The following is an 18,562-nucleotide window of genomic DNA, read 5'->3' as shown; positions in this document are numbered from 1 at the left end:
TAGTTTACAGAACTGCTGAAACCAATCTTAGCATTGTTAAGAGCTCAAGGCCATTTGATAATGGCTTATTTGGATGACATGTTATTGTGGGAGACACTGAAGACATGGCAACAAGCCTCCGTTTTAAAAGTTAAACTTACATTTCAATAACTGGGCTTTGTGATTCACCGAGAAAAATCCAGACTGACACACAACAAAATAATTGATTACTTGGGGTTCACTATTAATTCAAAACACAAGACAGTGAGCTTACCCAAGGACAAAAAGTTGCAAGTGATTAAGGGTTGCAAGAGCTAATTGCAGGCAAACAACCATCAATCAGGCAAGTAGCAAGTCTAATTGGCAAATTAATTGCTTAATTTCCAGCTGTTCAGTTTGGACCACTGCATTATCAGCAGCTGCAGTGAGCAAAGATATCAGTATTGGGAAGACATGCTGGACATTTTGATAACTAACACAGCAACTGAGGATATAAAATGGTGGATTAAAAATGTGGATTACTTTTACAGGAAAATTCTGATTGAATCACCAGCTACCATTTTACAAACAGATGCAAGTGCACTGGGATGGGGAGCTGCGGATGCCATCGCAAGCTGTGGGGATAGATGGAATGCAGAGGAAGAACCTTTGCTCGAGACACATGGCATAAATTATCTTGAATTACTAAGTGTATTGCATGGATTGGAAGCCCTTTGCCGAAAGGTACAAAATTTGCATGTACAGGTTCAGATTGACAACACTACGGCAGTGGCACATGTCAATCACATGGGTGGAATCAAGTCAGAAGCATGTGACAGGTTGGCAAACATGATTTGGCACTGGTTCATTGAGAAAGATATTTGGCTTTCTGCAATTTACCTACCAGGTAAATTCAACATAATTGCAGATAATTCAAGAAATTTCAATGACAACACAGAATGGATGTTAAATCGTGCCATTTTCCACAAAATTGTGAAAACATTTGGAAATGTAGATGACTTTACGTTAAATTGGGGTGGAATGTTTGTATGCATTTCCTCCCTTTTGTCTCATCAATAGGTGTCGACAGAAGATCAAACAAGATTATGCTTCAGGATTGTTGGTGGTTCCAGATTGGCCCACACAAACATGGTATCCATTAGGGTTAAAAATGGTGACTGAACCCATTATGGATGTCTTTAGACAAGAAAACCTACTTGTGCACCCTGTAACTGGTGAATTTCATCCTTTACATGATCGTATTGATTTATTGATTTGCAGATTCTAAAAAGTACCTAGAAGCAGTACATTTTCTTACATTAAGAAATGGGAACAGTTTCTTCAACACAATATATTTCTTACCACACTGCAGACGCTTCAGATGTAGAAATTTGTCAAAATTACATTTTGATGATAATTTAAGCTATAGTGTGATCAACACAGAAAGGAATGCTTTGTCGGCATACTTATCGAGACCATCGGAACATCAAGTTCTAGGATCACACCCTTTGACTTGTAGATACATGAAGGGCATCTTTAATGCTACTTAGGAATTGGGATCCCATCTCAAATTTGTCGTTAGACAAAATTACGATAAAAGTAGTCATGTTAATGGCTTTAGTATCAGCTCAAAGAGTACAAACATTACACAAGTTAAGGATAGACAGAATGGGAATGAAAACAGAGGAAATTACATTCTATGTCTATGACCTGCTAAAACAGAGCAGACCAGGAGTCTCGGGGTGTAAATTGATTTTCAGCATATCCTGCAGATCAAAGACTTTGTGTAGTTACATATTTAAAATACTACATTGAGAATACCAAACATCTTAGAGGTGTAGAATCTGGATTATTCATCAGCCATAAAAGCCACACAAAAAAGTGACAACACAAACAATTTCAAGATGGCTGAAGAAGGTGCTATTGCATGCAGGAATTGATACTGACAAATTTAAACCTCATTCCACCAGGGTGGCGGCAACATTGGCGGCCAAGGATTTGGACGTTCCAATAGACCATATCCTTGCGGCCGCAGGTTGGGAAAATGAAAGGATGTTGCACAAGTATTATCACAAAGAAATTGCAGACCCTGGTGTATTTGGTGGTACTATTTTGAATTCAGTATTAAATGTCTCTAGAGATTAAAATGGGACACATAATGTTTTACCATAAAATAAACCATTAATTAATTAAACAAGTATGATGGTTTGCATGTTATTGACTCTCTATTGCCTTTAATTGGATGCGCCGAACTGAGAGGCAGCAAGTCCTTGTAGCTCCGAGTTTTGTTTTAGTGTTTTAGCGTTTTAGTGTGTTTTGTTTAGTGTTTTATTTAGTTTTGTTTAGTTTTTGTGAAGGACAAGGACAAGGACTTGGATACAAGTCCTTGTGAGCTCAGAGTTTTGTTTAGTGAACAATTTAGTGAACAATTTGCGTTTAGTAAAACTAAATCATGGATTTCGTTATGAAGCAAGCGCTGGGCGCTTCTGAAGGTCCTGACGTGCATGAAGGCACTGAGACTGGGAAATGCACAGACTGCACCAAACTGCTGCAGACACTGGATATATTTGAAATGAGGATAGCAGCATTAGAAAAATACAAAGGACTAAAAATACTGCAAGAGTCAACGACAGAGACGGACCATGAACACGTCCTCCAGGATACAGTGCCGATGGGTGAGTTAGCTGAGCTAGCTCCGACAAACACACAACTAAATGATGACGATGAAAGCTACATTATATCCTTCCCGAAACTGGACAAGAAAGAGACAGTTCCAGCTGCCACTTACTGGCACCAAGTCGGCGCTAAGCCCAAACGGAAAACCACAGTGAATCAACAAGTTCACTCGACGCCAAATGCTAGGCTACCTAAAGCTAAAGTAGCACGTACCAGCCAGATTAGCCCGTCCCCGAAGCTAACTCTGCCGCTGAAAAACAGGTTCCTGCCACTACGAGAGTCCACGGACGACAGCCCGCAGAAACGTGATGAGAAACGGAGACGGAACACGTCGCCAGGCAGGCAAGCTGCCGCGAGCCCCGAGATGCGTCCGGACAGACGGCGCGGACAGAGACGGACCATGAACACGTCGCCAGGGAGGCGAGCTGCACATGGGTCCGTCACCTCAAGCCCCGGGGCGCGTCCGGACAGACGGCGCAGACAGAGACAACAAGGGCCCATCACACAGAAAGCGGATGAACCAGACACTCTGATTGTAGGAGATTCAACCATAAAGGATATAACCAGTAAGAAGATCAAAACATGCTGCTTCCCAGATGTGACGGTTAGTGATGTCAACCAGAAACTAGCCACAATTATACTGGAAAACCCAAAAATCCCACAGGTAATTGTGCATGCAGGATTTAATGATATTCGAAAAGAACAGTCAGAACTTTTAAAGAGGGATTTTACTGAACTATTAGATACACTGGACAAATTAGACATTACGTCATTCATCAGTGGTCCCATACCAGTAGTTGACAGGGGAATAAACACATTCAGTCGGCTACTTGCACTGAATGCATGGCTTTCCAGAGTCTGCAATGAAAGAGGAAGGAGCTTTATTGACAACTTTAACTTGTTGTGGGGGCGCAAATATCTTTTCAGAGCAGATGGTGTACACCCAAACAGGTTTGGCTCAAGACTGTTAAGGGACAATCTTCTCTTCTCGCTCTCCCCCAAATCTACCCTGCCACACAGGCTGCAGTCAGACCACAGGTAGAGAAGCGAGGCAACAGCCCCCCCCACACATCTACCCTGCCACTGTCTGACACACAGGCCGCAGTCAGACCACAGACGTTGAGGAGAGACAACAGCCCCCCCCCCCCCCCCCCCACCCACCCATCCCCATCGACGCGCCCTTACCCTCCCTACCATCCCCCACTGCTGATGCTGGCTAGGAGAGGAACGGCCACCACCCCCCTCTGCACTCGCCCATCGACGATGACCTCCACCCTCATCTCACCCATAGCCATAACAACACCAGCTCCACTGTTTCCTCCCATTATGATTTTCCATATGAATTGAAGAAACAGGAAAAAGATGGCATTAAACTTGCATCTCTGTCTATGATGCTCAGCCCACGCCCCATATCAGTACCATTGCCACGTCACGGCCGCAGGGAGATAACAACCAAGCGGAGGGCGCCACAGCCCCCCTCCTGTATTGATAGCAGTCCTGAATATTACTGATACAAGAAAGGGTTCAGCCGTAGACACATTACGAAGGAAGTTCCGCATAATCAGCTGAACCCAAGGTCGCCTACGTCAAACTATGGCACCTTCTGCATTCCTGTTGTGACTACTAAGAGAGTAAACAAAGGGAAACTTAGACACACTGCTAACCTAACAAACCTAATACCTATTACCTCCAAACCTAAATCAACCATAAAGCCTATCAATAATACCATCAGGATGGGTCTGCTTAATGTTAGGTCTCTTAATAACAAATCATTTTTAGTCAACGATTTTATTACCACCTCTAAACTGGATTTTATGTTTTTAACTGAAACATGGCTAGAACAAAATAACAGTGCAACCATTCTGATCGAGACAGCTCCTCCAAACTATAACTTTTTTGATGTATGTAGATCTGGAAAAAGAGGTGGAGGGGTTGCTGCTATATTTAAAAATGTATTTCAGGGGAAACAGATGTCACTTGGTGATTTTCCATCCATCGAATACCTTTGTGCTGTATTGAAATGTTCCCCCAGAGTTCTCCTATTAATTATTTACAGGCCTCCTAAATATTATGCTAATTTTTTCGATGACTTTACAGAATTATTGTCTAGCATCTCCACTGACTTTGACTGTCTAGTTATAACTGGTGATTTTAATTTTCATACTGATGATTTGAATGACAAGGGTGCAAAATAATTTTTTACTATTTTAGACACATTTGACCTGTCTCAACATGTGAAAGAGGCTACTCATTGTAATGGGCACACCCTGGACTTGATTATCACAAAGGGTCTCATTGTTTCTGATATTTTCGTGACTGATCCTTCATTGTCTGACCACTTCTGTGTTTTCTTTAATATATCTTTTATTCCTGACATACAGACAAAATCAAATACTGTCAAAAAACAGTATATAAATGAACATTCTAATGTACTCTTTAAAAATGCCATCTCCTTCTTACCACCTCTAAACCCATGTTCTGCTGATGATCTTGTAGATAACTTTAACTCCAAAATTGTGAAAGTTATAGATGTCATTGCACCTGTTACGGTTAAAACGATTTCTGGTAAGCAAAAGGCACCCTGGAGAAAAGCTGCTTTTGTAACAGCCCAGAAAAGAGAATGCCGGAAAGCTGAATGCATCTGGCGGAAAACAAAACTTCATATTCACCATGACATCTATAAAGAGAGCCTCCGTGCCTACAATTTAGACTTAAAAAGTGCTAGAGAAACATTTTTCTCCAATATCATTAACAACAACACTAATAAGGCAAAAACCCTATTTGCAACTGTTGACAGACTGACCAACCCCCCAACACAATTACCACCTGAACTCCATTCCACGCAGAAATGCAATGAGTTTGCATTATTCTATACAGATAAAATTGAAGGCATCAGACGTGCCATCAATATCACCGCTTCAAACAAAAATGTTGGATCACCACCCTGTTTAGGCAAAGGTAACGTAGCAATGATGACATGCTTTAATGTCATAGACTCTAAAACCCTTGTGGAAACGGTGACACAACTAAGGCCATCCACCTGCTGCCTTGATGCTTTACCTACCAACTTCTTTAAGAATGTTTTTGACTGCCTAGCAATAGACATACTGCAAATAGTTAACAGCTCTCTTCAATCAGGCAATTTCCCAAAAGCCTTGAAAACTGCAGTTATTAAACCTCTTTTAAAAAAGCGGAGCCTAGATGCCTCTATTATTAACAACTATAGACCAATTTCAAACCTATCTTTCATAAGTAAAATCATTGAGAAAGTTGTCCTCCAGCAACTTAATCACTTCCTGGCTTCAACTGGCTGCTACGACAACTTCCAGTCAGGATTTCGACTCCTCTTCATAGCACCGAGACCGCTCCTATTAAAGTTGTAAACGACATCCGTCTTAACACAGACTCTGGCAAAGTTTCAATATTAATGCTATTAGACCTCAGTGCTGCATTCGACACTGTTGATCACTCAATACTTTTGGACAGGTTGGAAAAATGGGTGGGGCTCTCAGGCACAGTCTTAAGTTGGTTCAGGTCATATTTACAAGATAGGAACTATTTTGTTTCCATTGGCGACTTTGTATCAGAACCAACCAACGTGACGTGTGGAGTACCGCAAGGTTCGATCTTAGGGCCCTCTTTATTCAACATCTACATGCTCCCACTAGGGCAAATCATGCGAAATAATAATATTGACCACCACTGCTATGCCGATGACACTCAAATCTATGTAGCGCTATCACCAAATGACTATCGCCCCATAGATCTGTTGTTCCAGTGCATTGAGCAAGTCAAAGACTGGATGTGCCAAAATTTTCTCCAACTAAATAAGGACAAAACGGAGATAATTGTTTTTGGTGCTAAAAAAGAAAGGCTTAAAGTAACCCAACACCTTCACTCTCTGTCCCTGAAAACTTCAAACAAAGCCAGAAATCTTGGGGTCATTATGGATTCAGATTTAAATTTCGACAGTCACATCAAATCAGTAACAAAATCGGCCTACTATCACCTCAAAAACATAGCAAGATTAAGAGGACTCATGTCAGCTCAAGACTTAGAAAAACTTGTACATGCCTTTATTAATAGTAGGCTAGATTATTGTAACGGTCTCCTTGCAGGTCTTCCAAAAAAAACTGTCAGGCAGCTACAGCTTGTTCAGAACGCTGTTGCTAGAGTTCTAACAAAGACCAAAAAATTTGAGCATATTACACCAATTCTTAAATCCTTACATTGGCTCCCTGTATGTCAGAGAATTGATTTTAAAATCCTGCTGCTCACCTATAAATCACTACATGGTTTAGGGCCAAAGTATATCACTGACATGCTTCCACTATATAAGCCTTCTAGACCGCTAAGATCTTCTGAAACCAATCTGCTAATGATTCCCAGAGTAAATACAAAACATGGGAAAGCAGGATTTAGTTACTATGCAACAAATAGCTGGAATAAACTTCCTGAAGATTTAAGACTTGCCTCAACTTTGACCACTTTTAAAAAAAGACTGAAAACTTTTATGTTTACTTTAGCTTTCAGCTAAATCTTAACTACATTGCACTTTTAACTTTTGCACTTTTTATAATGCATTTTTAATTTTGCTTTTCTTTTCTTTTAGTTCTATTTTATTTCATTTTATTATTTCATTTATTGTATGACATGTTTTTATGTGAAGCACTTTGAGTCTGCCTCGTGTATGAAATGTGCTATATAAATAAAGTTGCCTTGCCTTTTTTCACTCATAGAGTCAAGCAAAATGCAGTGATACGCCAGAACCCAATCTACGGCCTGAAATCACAGAAGCTTTAAAATCTTCACGTAGTCACTCACGTGACTCCGAAGTAAAATAGTAAGATTAAACAAGAACTTACCAGTTTGAAGTTTGATCTTTATTTTATGAGGAGTTACGTCGAGGGACTACGTGCCCTCCGCTCCCACCCTAATAAGATCAAAGGTAAGTTAAGTTTCTATCACATAGCTTACTATTATGCTTCGGAGTATATCATCTGTGATTTCACACCGCTGCTTTGAAGTTTGACGCGCGGCGCCTGGACGGCCTTCTTCATGTAGTCCCTCGACGTAACTCCTCATAAAATAAAGATCAAACTTCAAACTGGTAAGTTCTCGTTTAATCTTACTATTATTCTCTCGAAGGACATTCATTTTTCAACATTACTGTTACGACATATCCATGAATTGATCGGACATGGAGGAAGAAATTATATGCTGTCCCAGCTTCATAAAAAATATAGGATTATCAAGGCTAACTCCACTGCAAGAAAGATAATAAAAAACTTGTGTGTAGGCGACAGCGTGGAAAAGTTGGGGAACAGAAGTTGGCAGACTTACCTCTGGAGAGGATTCTACCTCGTTGACGTGGATAAGCTTTTCCCACTGAGAGTAGGGAAGATTCAAACAAGGGGACATGACTTGAGAATTAAGGGACAGAAGTTTAGGGGTAACATGAGGGGGAACTTCTTTACTCAGAGAGTGGTGGCTGTGTGGAATGAGCTTCCAGGGAAGGTGGTGGAGGCAGGTTCGATTTTATCATTTAAAAATAAATTGGATAGTTATATGGACGGGAAAGGAATGGAGGGTTATGGTCTGAGCGCAGGTATATGGGACTAGGGGAGAATACGTGTTCGGCACGGACTAGAAGGGTCGAGATGGCCTGTTTCTGTGCTGTAATTGTTATATGGTTATATGGTTACCTGATAAGTCTCCATTTACAGATGTGGGGCAGATTATTTTGGTCCTATAGAGGTTAAGAGAGGACGAAGTATGATAAAGAGGTATGGTGTAATTGTCACTTTCATGGCAAGCAGGGCAGTGCATCTTGAAGTTGCATCTGCACTCGATACGGATTTTTGTAATCATGCATTACGGAGATTTATTTGTTGAAGAGGTCCAGTTCTATCATTAAGATTGGACAATGGCACGAATTTTGTTGGAGCGGAAAGAGAATTAAAAGAAGCACTTAAAGGCTTCTGGATCAGCCCACCATGAGGATCCATTCAGGATAAGATCCAGAATGCTATGCTTCAACAAGGGATAAGATGGAACTTTAATCCTCCAGCGGGTTCTCATCACGGCGGTGTCTGGGAACGGTTGATCTGCATGTTTCGAAATGTGCTATGCTCTGTTCTTAAACAACAAGTTCTGGACGATGAAGGATTGCAAACTTTATTCTGTGAAGTTTAAGCAATTTTAAATGATCGACTAAGAGTTCTGATGATCCGAACGACCTGGAAGCGCTTACATCAAATCATAATCTTCTGTTGAAGACCAATCCAGTACTACCACCTGGACTCTTTGTGAAAGAAGATTTGTATATAAGACGCAGATGGAGACAAGCACAATATATGGCAGACATGAAGGGCAGTGAGTTCAGTGTATAGAATACAAATATGCCAGGGCAATTGGAGATCGAGAAGGAGGTGGTGCTGTGGCTCCAAGAACATTAAGGTGAATAAATACCCAGAGCCTGATGGGATCTATCCTAGGTTATTGAGGGAGGCAAGAGAAGAGATTACGGGGACTTTGACAAGCATTTTTGTTTCAACTCTCGCCACAGGTGAGGTCTTACAGGACTGGAGAGTGGTCAATGTTGATCCTTTGTTTAAGAATGGAAGTGGAGAGAATCCATGGAACTATAGACCATAGAGCCTCAGATCAATGATAGGGAAACTATTTGAAAGAATTCTTCGAGACAGGATTTACTCCCATTTGGAAGAGTATTGTATTGTATTGTATTCAAATTTATTGTCATTGTCTCAGTTAGAGACAACAAAATGAATTTCCCTTACAGGCAGTATCATAAAAATAAAAATAAATAAATAATAATAAATAATAAAACATATTAAAAATAAAATAGAATTTAAAAAAAAAGCACAAACACTGAAAGTCCACGACACAACATAACACAGTGGCACCAAGGTGAGGAAGGCACCATAGTCCAGCCAGCCTCCCCTCCGTTCTTCCCAGATGTTCACTCGTGGTCGAGGCCTTCCTAGCACCCGCAGTCGCCGCCCCGGGTGGCCCGATGTTCAGGCCCTCACGCCGGGCTGGTGGAACGCCGACGCCGAACCCCGACGGTGAACATCCTCCTCAGCGGCCTGGACCTCCAGATCAGCCGCCTCCCACAGCCGGAGTCCGCAGCTCCCGAGTCTGCAGGCCGAGCTGGGCAGAGTCGCAGGACCCCGCGCTGTCCATCAGCCCCGCCCGCGTTGGGAGCCCGCAAACCGCAGCTCCATGATGTTGGTGCAGCAGGTCCAGCACTCCAGGCTCCAGACGGCGATCCCCGGTAAGGCATCGCCAGCCCCGCGATGTTACAGCGCTGTCCCGCCGCTGCTGGAGCTCTGGTCGATCCCGGCAGGAAAGGCCACGCCAATCCAGTAGGTAGGCCACTGGGGGGGGGGGGCGAGGACGCGACTCGAATAATAGTCGCGTCTTCACCAGGAAGCGGCTGAAGGACGGTATCCCCCGCACCGCACCCTCTTCCCCCACATCAAAACACAAAAAACCCACAAAAAAACACACTTTTACATAACTAAATAAACAAAAAAACAAAAAGATACCGGGCTGTAGGTGGAGGCTGCTGGCACCAGCGCCACCGGGATAGCCAGCACAGCTTTGTCACGGTAGGTCATGTTTCACTAACTTAATTGATTCTTTTGTGGAGGTGATGTAGGAGATTAATGATGGTAGGGGGGTGGATGTTGAATACATGGATTTCAGTAAGGCTTTTGATAAAGATCCTCATGGTGGGCTGATCCAGATGATTAAGATGTATGGGATTCACGATGACTTGGTCGTGTGGATTCAGAAATGGCATATTCATGGAAGACAGAGGGTTCTGGTGGAAGACTAATATTCTGGCTGGAGGTCTGTGACCAGTGGAGTTCTGCAGGGATCTGTGCTGGTACCTCTGCTATTTGTGATATATATGAATGAGGTATGTTGATCATATGTGATAGGACAAGGAATGATCTACGTATTCTACAGGGAGAGAGACAGAGCCTGAGCACAACGGGCTCCCACCTGGAACCAGGAATTCGGTTTCAACCCATTCTTCCAAAGATCCGTTGCGAAGAAAACTAATCTGTTGTGTGGAGAGCCAATGCTGCAAACACGATACAAATACTCTGAGTCGCCGGACTTTAGGACCCGGGGGAGCCCGGACATCAAAGCGTGCTGTGGGCGGCATAAAATCTTGTGGCGGGCCGGATGTGGCTCGCGGGCCATAGTTTGTAGACCCCTGCTCTTGCCCTAATTCTCTATTGAATGCATCCAGTGAATTGGCCTCCACTGCCTTCTGAGGCAGAGAATTCCACAAATTCTCAACTCTCTGCGTAAAAAGGTTTTTCCTCGTCCCATTTCTAAATGGCCTACCCCTTATTCTTAAACTGTTAGCCCTGATTCTGGACTTCCCCAACATCGGGAACATGATTCCTGCATCTCGCTTGTCCAATCCCTTATTCATTTTATATGTTTCTATAAGATTCCCTCTCATCCTTTTAAATTCCAGTGAATACAAGCCCAGCCGTTCTATTCTTTCATCATATGACAGTTCCGCCATCCCGGGAATTAACCTCGTGAACCTACACTGCACTCCCTCAATACCAAGAATGTTCTTCCTCAAATTAGGAGACCAAAACTGCACACAATACTCCGGTGTTGTCTCACCAAGGCCCTGTACAACTGCAGAAGGCCCTCTTTGCTGCTGTACTCAAATCCTCTCGTGATGAAGGCCAACATGCTATTCGCTTTCTTCACTGCCTGCTGTACCTGCACGCCTACTTTCAGTGACTGATGTGCAAGGCCACCCAGGTCTCGTTGCACTTCCTCTTTTCCTAATCTGACACCATTCAGATAATGATCTGCCTTCTTGTTCTTGCCAGCAAAGTGGATGACCTCACATTTATCCACATTATACTGCACCTGCCATGCTTCTGCCCACTCACCCAACTTATCCAAGTCACCCTGCATCCTCATAACATCCTCTTCACAGTTCACACTGCCACCCAGCTTAGTGTCATCTGCAAATTTGCTGCTTACTTTTAATTCCTTCATCTAAATCATTAATTTATATTGTAAATAGCCGCGGTCCCAGCACCGAGCCTTGCGGCACTCCACTAGTCACTGCCTGCCATTCTGAAAGGGACCCGTTAATTCCTACCCTTTGTTTCCTGTCTGACAACCAATTGTCCATCCATGTCAATACCCTACCCCCAATACAATGTGCTGTAATTTTGCCCACTAATCTGTGTGGGACCTGATCGAAGGCTTTCTGAAAGTCCAGATGCACTACATCCACTGGCTCTCACTTATCCATTTTACTTGTTACATCCTCAAAAAATTCCAGAAGATTAGTCAAGCAAGATTTCCCCTTCATAAATCCAAGCTAATTTGGACCGATTCTGTTATGGCTATCCTAATGCGCCGCTATTACATCTTTAATAATTTACTCCAGCATCTTCCCCACCACAGATTTCAGGTTAACTAGCTTGTTTTCTCTTTCCCTCCTTTCTTAAAAAGTGGGATAACATTAGTTATCCTCCAATCCACAGGAACTGATCCAGAATCTATAGAACACTTGGCTAAGTGGGACCCATTGGGTCCCAGCATCATACGGGAGGGCTGGTCACCAACGCAATATTCCACCTCACTACCAAATCCAATATTGCTTGCCAGTGGGGGGGGCGCGCATTCTGGTGCGCTAGTATGGGTGTTGCGGGCCAAAGGTACTGGTTTCCAGAGGGCTAGTCTAGACATTGTGGGCCAAATGGATTCTTGGGCTGGCATCCAACTGTTGCAACGATTTTAAAAGCCAAGCCAAGGCAAACAATTGGGCTGCAGCCACACCTGGCAACCAAAATTCATTTTGTGAACACAAACCTTTTAAAAAGGCAAGGCAAACAATTGGGCTGCAGCCACTTTACAGCCGCATCGTGGGGACTCACCGTGGAGTAGACGTGCGTTCAGTGTTATTTGCAGGTCAGAGAGCCATGACCCTCTCGCTTCCTGGGTCTGGCAGAGACTGAGAGAGGTACTACACTTCCTGGTTTTATAGTCCATCCCCCTGCAAACAGCGGGGGCAGCAGAGAGAATGGAGAATTTTTTTTAAACATTAATATCTCTCAGATTTTTCATCGATGGGAAAAATCCTCTGGACCCGGAAGGCGGAGGGGGGCTTTGAGCGAGGTGGCCAAAAATGACTGCCGTAGGTGGCGGCGTTCTCTCGGAAATCGCAGCACAGTGGGCCAAAAGCGGTCAAGATCAGACTTTTAGTAATATAACATTAGAAAATGATCACCAATGCATCCACAATTTCTGGAGCCACCTCCTTGAGTACCCTGGGATGCATACCATCAGGCCCTAGGGATTTATCAGCCTTCAGTCCCATCAGTCTACTCAACACCATTTACTGATTAATGTGAATTTCCTTCAGTTCCTCCATCACCCTAGATCCTCTGTCCCCTAGTATGTTGGGAGATTGTTTCGGTCTTCCTTGGTGAAGACAGAACCAAAGTACCTGTTCAACTCATCTGTCATTTCACCTGTTTCTGTCTTCAAAGGACCCACATTTGTCTAAACTAATCTTTTCCTCTTCAAATACGGAAAGAAGCTTTTACTATCCGCCTTTATATTCTTGTCTAGCTTACCTTTGTACTTCATCTTGTCTCCCCATATTGTCTTTTTAGTTACCTTCTGGTGTTCTTTAAAGGTTTCCCAATCCTCTGGCTTCCCGCTCATCTTTGCTGTTATGTCTTCTCTTTTAGTTTTATACTGTCCTTTACTTCCTTGTCGGCCACGGTTGCCCCTTACTCCCCTTAAGGGCCTGTCCCACTTGGGCGATTTTGTTAGGCGACTGTCATAGTCATAGCAGGTCGCCGAAAACTGGCAACTGGATCCCCCTATGACAACGTCTATGACAATGTCTACAACAAGCTACAATAACCTACCATCTAGTCGACGCCAAGGCAAGCTACCGACAACCGGCGACCCATTCGGATGTCCACCTACGACCACACCTACGACAACCTATGACCATACAGGCAACGACCTACGACAACCGAAGCCAACCTGCGACAAGCTACGACTCTGTCGGCGACAACTGAAGACAACTGAAGACAATTCAGTTGCCAATACCTGTCGCCGGTTGACGTAGGTTGATGTAGGTAGTTGCTAATGGAAATCACCGAAGTCAGCACCGGCGACAACCTATGCCACCAGGCGATAACCTACGTCATCCTGGCGACAACCTACGACAGGAGAAGTCAAGCTACGTTCATTGGCGTCAAGTCGATTGTCGGCGAAAATTTTTGAACATGTTGAAAATCCAGCTGCGACCAGAGAGACGCTACTGAGGAGACTACTCACGACCATACAGGCAACTGAGGAGACAACTCACGACCATACAGGCGATACCCCGGCGACCATGTAGCTACAGCCTAGTTGCCTGCAGTCGCTTAAAAAATCGCCTAAATGAGACAGGCCCGTTAGAATCTTTCTTCCTCTTTGGAATGAAATGGTCCTGCATCTTCTGGATTATTCCCAGAAATTCCTGCCATTGCTGTTGCACTGTCATCCCTGCTAGGGTCCCTTTCCAGTCAACTTTGGCCAGCACCTCCCTCATGCCTCCATAGTCCCCTTTGTACAACTGCATTACTGACACTCCATAAGGGCTCTTATTTTAGCTCCTGCCTCTGACCCCTCTGTTTCTGTCCCATGCCTGGTGGTATTGGATAAGTTTGTGCCTGTAACATTGTCGTGTTTAGAGGATGTGGTTAGCCATATTAAGCCATCGGGTTCCACTTGTGATGCTGTCCCTCCTCATCTTTTTAAAGAGGTTTTCCCTAGTATAGGTCAGTCGGTTCTTGCCATTATCAACAGCAGCTTGGGTTCTGGGGTTGTCCCCGTAAGTTTTAAACATGCAGTAGTGCAACCACTACTTAAGAAACCTGGCCTGGATCAAACTGTTCTGGCCAATTTTAGACCGATCTCCAAGCTGCCTTTTATCTCTAAAATTCTGGAGAAAGTTGTTTATGCTCAGCTAAAACTCTTCTTGGATGAGCATAATATTCGGGAGGTTTTCCAGTCTGGGTTTAAAACTATGCATAGCACAGAGTCAGCATTGCTAAGGGTTTTTAATGACATCCTCCTAGCTAATGATTCTGGTAATTATGTGGTTCTTGTCCTGCTGGACCTATCTGCCGCCTTTGATACAGTGGACCATGGTATCTTAATATCTCAGTTACAGCACCTAGTGGGCATTTGTGGCAGTGCCCTGGGATGGTTCAGGTCTTATCTGGCAGACAGAACTATGTGTGTAAGCCTTGCTGGTTTTGAATCCTCCTCCGCTCCTCTGTCATATGGGGTTCCACAGGGCTCAATTTTAGGGCCCCTGCTTTTCTCACTGTACTTGCTTCCTCTGGGTTCCATTCTTAGAAAGCATGGCATCTCTTTTCACTGTTATGCTGATGATAGCCAGCTATATATGCCGCTGAGGAAGGAAGATGTCTTTTCTGTCATATCACTTCTGTCATGTCTTGAGGACATTAAGTCCTGGATGGCCCTAAACTTTCTAGGATTTAATGAAAAGAAGACAGAGGTGATATTGTTTGGTCCTAATGGCTGTCATGAACCTCCCCTTGTTGACTTGGGTCCCCTGGCACGGTATGTGAAGCCAACAGTTTTAAACCTGGGTTTTAGGATGGACAGTGATTTTAAATTAGATCATCAAATAGGCGCGGTGGTAAAGTCCAGCTTCTTTCACTTAAGGCAGCTGGCAAAGGTGAAGCCCATTCTTGAGCGGCAGCATTTTGAAACAGTAATCCATGCCTTTATTACATCTAGGCTGGATTACTGTAACGCACTCTATTTTGGAGTTGCTCGATCTTCACTGGCTCGTCTCCAGTTGGTTCAAAATGCTGCTGCTCGCCTTTTAACTGGAACTCGAAAGAGGGAGCACATAACCCCAATTCTGGCTTCCCTCCACTGGCTCCCGGTGTACTTTCGAGTTCATTTTTAAATTATTTTATTTATTTTTAAATCTTTAAATGGGCTCGCCCCGCCTTACCTCTCTGAGCTGCTTCATCCATACGCTCCTGCCCGGTGCCTCAGGTCAGCTGATCAGCTGCTCCTGGAGGTACCGAGGTCTAAGCGGAAGCTCAGAGGGGATAGAGCCTTCTCTGTTGCTGCTCTGGCACTCTGGAACACTCTGCCGTTGCACATCAGACAGGCCCCCTCACTGTCCATCTTCAAAACCAGTATTAAAACACATTTATATTCCTTGGCTTTTGACCCTGCTTGAGACTTTGCTCCTGTTTTAGTGCTTTTAATGTTTTTAATTATATTGTTTTTATTCTTTCTTTTAATGTTTTTATTGTCGTGTAATAATTTCTTGTCCATGACTAGTCATATACAGCACTTTGTGGCAACAGTGGTTGTTTTTAAAGTGCTCTATAAATAAAGTTATTATTATTATTATTATTATTACTTCTGATTTTATCTTCTCCCTCTCAATTTGCAGATTAAAACTTACCATATTATGGTCACAACCTCCTAAAGGTAGTTTAAAACTTACCATATTAAGGTCACTACCTCCTAATGGTTCCTTTACCTTGAGTAACCTTCGACACTTGTACTAATCAAGAATCTATCTATCTCTACCTTAAATACTGTATATCCACTGACTTGGCCTCCACAGCCTTCTGTGGCAAAGAATTCCACAGATTCACCACCTTCTGACTAAAGTTCCTCCTCATCTCTTTCCTAAAAGAACATCCTTTAGTTCTAAAGTGATGACCTCTAGTCCTAGACTCTCCAACAGTGGAAACATCCTCTCCACCTCCACCTTTTCCAAGCCTTTCACTATTCTGTACGTTTCAATGAGGTTCCCCCTCATTCTTCTAATCTCCAGCGGGTACAGACCCAGTGCCGTCAAACGCTCATCATATGTTAATTTACTCATTCCTAGGAACATTCTTGTAAACCTTCTCTGGACCTGTAGATTAGAGGCTCATGCGTGTCTAATCAAATTACTACTCGACGGTTTCAGGGGCCAGTTAACAGCCCAGGATGGATTACTAATTGCTTTTAATTGCGGAAGTTCACACACTGTGGTTCATAATCAGTGTCCGGCATTTGGAAAGACCTGCAGGCTCTGTAATAAAAGAAATCATTTCGCGAAATGCTGTAAATCAGGAAATAACAGGTCTCAAACGAAACAGTCTGTCAGCTCATTGAATATCCTAGCTCCCTGTTCCCACAAACAGATGAGGACAGCATAGCGATTAATGTGGATGCTTTGTCTGGATCAGCGTCCATGCTCGATCCCAAGGTCAAACTGCTCATTAACGGCAAAACCCTTTATCTCAAAGTAGATTCGGGGGTCAGGTGCAACGCAATCTTGTTGGCTATCTTCCAACAGCTACAAATCACAGAAACTCTAACTAAGACAACTGCTTCACTTATCTCTTTTAATGGAGCAGCACTGCACCCTATCGGTCAAGTAAAGTTACGTTGTCGTCTCAATGCGTGTGACCACATCCTGGATTTCTATGTGGTACGCGAGAAGGTACCATTCATACTGGGTGCCGACGCATAACATGACATGGGTTTGATTTCATTCAGCCCTTCCATCTGTCCAGTGGCTGTAGACTGATTTTACACATCACATTTTAACACAATACAAGGACTTGTTTAAGGACGAACTGGGCAGGTTGCCTGCCAAATGCATGATTATTATTGACCCTGAGGAAATCCCAGTTGTTCGTCCAGCCCACAGGATTCCCCATGCTCTGCGGGATCGTGTACAAAGTGAACTTAACAGAATGGTGGCTCTTGGTGTGGTTGCTCCTGTAACTGAACCCTCAGACTTGGTCTCCTCAATGGTTGCCACTATTAAAAAGAATAAAGACGAGATAAGGATTTGCTTTAACCCCAAAGATTTAAATGCAGCAATTAAGAGACAACATTATTCAATGCGTTCAGTAGACGAGATTGCGGCACAGATGGCTGATGCAACTGTATTCACAGTGCTAGATGCCAAGAATTCATTCTGGCAGATTCCACTGGAACATAAATCCTCCAAGCTGACAACTTTCAGTACACTGCTCCGACGATATAGATTTTTGAGAATGCCCTTCGGTATAAGTCCAGCCAGTGAAGTGTTTCAACAATCCATGGAGCAATTGTTTTCTGGATACCCTTGCTCCATCGTAGTGGACGATATCATAATTGCTGGGAAAACGATTGAGGAACACGACGCCAATCTGACAAAAGTGTTGAAGCGTGCCAAGGCCATCCATCTCAAACTTAACCCAAACAAATGCAGATTCAATGAAGTAAAATACCTAGGCCATATATTTACTAAGGATGGCTTGAAAACCGATCCAGTGAAAACTAGTGCCATTAATGAATTCCCAGCACCCACTGATGTGCCCAGCTTGCAGAGGTTCCTTGGCATGGCGAACTATTTGAGCAGATTCATACCCGATTTCAGTGAAACGTCAGCCCCGTTATGCCTGCTCACACGCAAAGACATGGCTTGGACCTGGCATGAACAACAGCAGATGGCGTTTGACACTCTTAAACGGCAGATGTCAGCCACCCCAACTCTAGTGTACTTTGATCACAGACTACCTATCACACTTACATGTGACGCCTCACAGCATGGTCTGGGTGCTGCATGCCTTCAAATTGACGGCCATGGCAATAAGCCTGTCGCCTATGCCTCGCGCACCATGTCTGACACAGAACAACGATACGCCCAAATCGAAAAGGATTACTAGCGGTTGTTTTTGCCTGCAAAAAGTTCAACAATTTCATCTTTGGTCGCACAGTTACAGTGGAGACCGACCACCAGCCTCTTATCAGCATTTTCAATAAATCAATTCACAATTCTCCAGCACGTCTACAACGAATGTTA

The 18,562-nt window shown here is 43.6% G+C and overlaps 1 long non-coding RNA gene across 1 annotated transcript; it reads right to left on the bottom strand.

The window, feature by feature from the left end:
• Nucleotides 1–2,407: 2,407 nt before the first annotated feature.
• Nucleotides 2,408–18,180, bottom strand: LOC116978813. Its single transcript, XR_004413569.1, has 3 exons — nt 18,167–18,180; nt 7,550–7,554; nt 2,408–2,441 (listed from the first exon to the last, which is right to left on the bottom strand). It is a non-coding gene; the product is annotated as an uncharacterized LOC116978813 (long non-coding RNA).
• Between the last annotated feature and the right edge of the window lie 382 nt (nt 18,181–18,562).

Source organism: Amblyraja radiata, chromosome 11 (assembly GCF_010909765.2).
Source record: "Amblyraja radiata isolate CabotCenter1 chromosome 11, sAmbRad1.1.pri, whole genome shotgun sequence".
Lineage (NCBI taxonomy): Eukaryota > Metazoa > Chordata > Chondrichthyes > Rajiformes > Rajidae > Amblyraja > Amblyraja radiata.
Note: the sequence above shows the minus strand (reverse complement) of the source record. Positions and strands in the feature narration are given on the sequence as shown.